This window comes from Lynx rufus, unplaced genomic scaffold (assembly GCF_022079265.1).
Source record: "Lynx rufus isolate CCGP_SWC_20201006 ecotype Redwood Valley unplaced genomic scaffold, mLynRuf1.p SCAF_9, whole genome shotgun sequence".
In the NCBI taxonomy this organism is placed as follows: Eukaryota; Metazoa; Chordata; class Mammalia; order Carnivora; family Felidae; genus Lynx; species Lynx rufus.
Window position 1 is genome coordinate 104051081 of NW_025814897.1, and position 5117 is coordinate 104056197.

General features: G+C 35.3%; 1 pseudogene; it reads right to left on the bottom strand.

Annotated features, from left to right (window-relative positions):
* Window positions 1–435: 435 nt before the first annotated feature.
* On the bottom strand, window positions 436–1352 carry LOC124506086 (olfactory receptor 1440-like; annotated as a pseudogene).
* Window positions 1353–5117: the final 3765 nt, after the last annotated feature.

A 5117-nucleotide genomic window follows, 5' to 3' on the forward strand; every position in this document is an offset into this window, starting at 1 on the left:
CTGTACAGATTTCTGTAACAGTTATGATAGACTGAGTATGTTACAGTAGCAAATAATCCAAAACAGACTTATTTTTTGCTAACAATACATGTTTCTCTTATGTCAGCTGGGGGCTCTTCTCTTGCACCACCATCTTATTCCTTACAAGTCAGCCACTGATTAGACCACTGGGAATAAAAAAGGTAAAAGATCACACATATATAATCTCTACCTAGAAGTGGGATATGTCACATCTGTTCACATTTTCATTTGCCATAACAAGTCACATGCCCAAACCTGACTTCAAAGGGATGAAATACAATCCTCTCTCAGGGAATAGAGGGAAAGCAGATATTTGTGAAAAGTTACACAATATATTACAAGGCTTGTAAGTACTATTATAGCTGTTTTTCATACACTATTCTGCGTATTTTGTGTCCTAAGCCCTAAAAGGCATCAATAATTCCATGAAAATATTCTCTTTTCCTATCTGTTTAAGGCATCTTTGATTTCCGTGTTCCTTAGGTTTCAGATCAATAGATTTAAATCACCACAGTGTATACAACAGAGGTCAGCTTGTTTTGGCTCAGAAAATCATCAGAAGTAGGGCACAAATAGACCAAGGTGCGTGAGCCATAAAAGAGAGTCACAGCTATCAGGTGAGAAGCACAGAAGTTGAAGGCCTTGGACCTGCCTTCAGAATGGTGGCAGCAATATAACCATAGAATATCATGATAACCAAGACAGATGTGAGTCCAAAGATCACTGTGAGCACAGAGGTCCCGATTTGAAAGGAAAAGGTGTCAGAGCAGAATATGATCAGCAGCTGGGGAAGATCACAAAAGAAATGGCTGATGACATTTGGCCCACAGAAATGAAGCTGAAATAAGGCACACAGTTGGATAAATGAGCCAAAGAATCCAGTTACACGAGATCTCACAACCATCTGCACACAGAGGGTGGGAGATATGATGGCGGTGTAGAACAGAGGCTTACAAATGGCAGCATATCGGTCACAAGCCATAGCTACTAAGAAAAAGCACTCAGTCAGACTCAGGGTAAAGAAGAAGTACTGCATGGTGCCCCCTACAAAGGAGATGTATTTCTGCTTCTTGAAGAAATCTGAGAGCGTCTTGGAAGCTGTGGAGGAAACATAACAAATATCTAAGAAGGCAAGTTTATTGATAAAGAAATACATGGGTGTGTGCAGGTAGGAGTCCATCTTGATCAGAGTGATGAGGTTGACATTCCAGAACACTGTCACGAGGGAGATGCCTAGGAAAAAGGATGACTTCAAGTTTTGGAAATTCAGAGTATCCCACTAGCATAAACCTGGTAATTGTAGTGCTGTTTCTTCCTTCACCCACTGCCATGGTGTTTCTGAGAACTGAAGGGAAATAACAAAAGAAATTTCTTATTATTCCAGTATCTTCAGGCTATTAAAAGTAAATACATGGTGTTACTTAGCTATTCAGCCCTGCACTTTAAGTAATTGCCTTGTAAACAATATAACAAGAAAAAAAGAAAAAGAAACTCCCTGTACATATTTTTACTTCTTTATTTTTTAGGAATATTTTTATTAACCTATATTGGAAAAAAAATCCATGTAAGTGTAGATCTTCACCTACATTTAAAAAACAATGTATCTAGAGACACATACCCCATTGGCAATGGATGAATTAGGGGGAAGTGTAGCAAATGAAACTTATGAAAGAATTCAAAAAAGAAACTAAACATTATCTTGAGATCATACATGGAGGACTAACTGCCCAAACTAGCAACTAAAAATGCTGGATAAAATATTTTATAAATTTGCTCAAATGCATCAACTAGTTGGTTTTCTTTAAAAGCAAATAGTATTCAAAACAAACACTAAATGAAAAAGAACACAGCAAGGTAGCACAACAGTTAACCTGGTTCGGTACTGCAGTCATTTGTCAAACTGAGACAAATGAGCATAGATATTTTTTAGCTTCATGGGACTCAGGGATCGGGAATGAGGACCCGATCAAGAGATTCCCATATAAGGTGGGTGCACCCAAAGGAATATACCATTAATACAAAAGTAAAAATTCAAACAACCATTATCCCACAATAATGCAAAGAAAGTTGTATGTCTAAAACTTGGCATTGAATAGAAAGGATAGAGTTATTTTAATCTCCTCAAAGAAATTCATAACTATAAGATAGTTAACACTGGAATGCCTAGCGCAGTCCAATTTCACACTACTTGAAATACCTGAAAAATCTCAAATGGGAACTGAGTTTAAAGAGATACTCAATATAGTCAATTCAATAGGCTAATGCAACTCAATATAGTTAGTCCATAAATCACTTGTCACAAGTCAGGTATGAGATAAGGAGCTTGTGGCACATTATAAATCAATTCACAGTTTCACTGAAAGTATTGCTATGAAATAAATGATAGATGAAGGAAACAATATGCATAATGCTGTAGTTGATTTACATTCTGGGGAAATCTTATCTTGCTGTCATTTGCAAACTGGCACCAGTCCATGTACCTCAATTTGAATAGCTCTGTCCTAGATACCTGACAGAAGTAGATGAAAGTGCTCTCTGGAGAAACCCACCTTCATTTCAGAATTCAAAGTATTTTCATAGATGTAATTCCAAGAAAATTAATAGCTCAAAGTAAAAAATCACTAAGTATGTAAGTATATGAGAGTTAACAAAATATTAGCAGAAGCATACCAAAAATGGCTTTAGATCAATTGGACTTATCAGAATAGGAATAAGTTGCACAAATTTTAAGAAATATGAACATTTGTAAATATGAGTAAAGAGCAAGCAGACTCATATATGGCTAGTGAGAACACCTAGAAAACCACCTGGCTGTGGGTCTGGGAGAAGCCTCACAAATCTGAGTGTTTAGGAGTGCTCTGAGGGAAGCAAAAGGGCAGCTGTGGGCATCCATCCTCGCTTTGAAGGATAAAGAGAAAACATACAATCTTAAGAGTTCTGTCTCAAGAGGAAACAAGAAATGTGGAGCAAGAATATGCATAGAAAAAGTCTGAGAAAACTTCAGAATCCCTACCAGGGCTGACAAAAGATATTTGTCTCCTAAAGCCAGTTGGTAAAGCCTGAAGGAGACAACTCCTTTAAATGCAATGACATCAATGCAAATCTTCAAGGAACATGAAAAAGCAAGGAAACATAACACCACCAAAGAAACACAATAATTTTCTAGTAACTGCCCCTAAAGAAATACAGATCTGTAATATGCATAATAAGAATTCAAAATAGTTGCTTTAAGGAAGCTCAGTGAGCTATATGAGAAAACACAAAAAGAGATCAGGCAAACAATACACAAACAAAATGAGAAATTTAACGGAAAGAGAAAACTCATTAAAAAAAAGAACCTAACAGAAATTCTGGAGTTGAAGAATACAATGAATGAAATGAAAAATGCCATGGAGAGTATCATTATAAGATTGGCTCAAGCAGAAGAAAGAATCTGTTAAGTAGAAGACAGTCCTTTGAAATCATCCAGTCAGAGGAAAATGAAGAGAAAAGTATGAAAAGAAGTGAAAAAATACCTATATGGATTATGGGATACCATTAAGAGAAACATTCTGTGAATTATTGGACTCTAAGAGAAGAGAGGGAGAAAGGGGATGAGAGCTCACTTACATAAATAATGGCTAAGAATTTCCCAAATCTAGGAAGAGATTTGGACAATCAACTTCAAGAAGCTCATGGAGTCCCCCCAAATTTTAACCTAAAGTTATCTTCTCTGATACATTATATTTAAATTGTCTCAAATCAAACACACACAAAAAGAAATTTAAAAGCAATAATTGAGAAAATATCCTCACATACAAGTGAACTATCAGCAGATTTCTGAACAGAACTTTGCAGGCCAGGGAAGACTGGTATACTATATTCAAGGTGATAAAAGAAAACAATATGTCAACCAAGAATACTTTACCCAGCAGAGTCATCCTTCATAAATGAAGAAGAAATAAAAACTTTCCAAAGCAAACAAAAGCTGAAGTGGTACATCACCACTAGACCTGCCTTACAAGAAATATGGAAAATTCTTCAAGCTGAAATAAAAGGGTACTAACAAGTTACATGAAAATAGACAACACACTGACAATGGTAAGTATATAGCCAAATTCACAGCACTCTAATACTGTAATATAATGGTGCGTTAAACCATTATAAACCATTGAAAAAAATCCATGTAAGTGTAGATCTTCACCTTAACTTAATGCCAGTATAAAGGTCAAAGGACAAAAGTATTAAAAAAAATAACTATTGCTGCAGTAATTTGGTAATGGATACATAGTATAAAGAGGTAACTTGGGACATCAAAACCATAACAGGTGAAAGGGGAGGAATATAAGGGTAGACTATTATAATAATAAGATGTTTTATGTAAAGCCACATTATAGCCATAAAGCAAAATCCTACAGTATATGCATAAAAGATAAAGAGAAGCAAAAGCATGCCACTATGGAAAATTATCAGTTCACAAAGAAAGACAGAAAGAGAAGAAGAAGAAAGGAGCAAGGGAACTTTGAAACAGCCATAAAACAATCAATAAAATGTCATTAGTAAGTTCTTACCTACCAATAATTACTTTAAATGTAAATGGACTAAATGCTCCAATCAAAAGGCACAGAGTGGCTGAATGGATTTAAAAAAAAATAAATAAAAAGACCCAACCCTATTCTGCCTAATGAGACTCACTTCAGGTTTAAGGACACACAAAGCCTCAAAGAAAAGGGCTGGAAAAAGATATTTCATGCAATAGAATATCTTTCATTCCATTGGAAGGTTATTTTGTTCAATGAAAATGAAAATAGACCAGGAGTAGCTATACTTATATCAAACAAAATAGACTTTAGGGCAAAAACTGTTACAAGAAACAATGAAGGTCATTATATAATGATAATGGTTTAATTTATCAAGAGGATATAACAATAATAAATACATATGCACTCACCATCAGATCACCTAAGTATGTATTAAGCCAATACTATCAGAACTGAAAGGAATAACAGACAAAAAACAGTACTCCACTTTAAACAAAAGACAGGTCATTCCATACTAAAACTCAATAAGGAAACAATGGACTTGAAATATACTTTAGACCAAATGGACCGAACTGC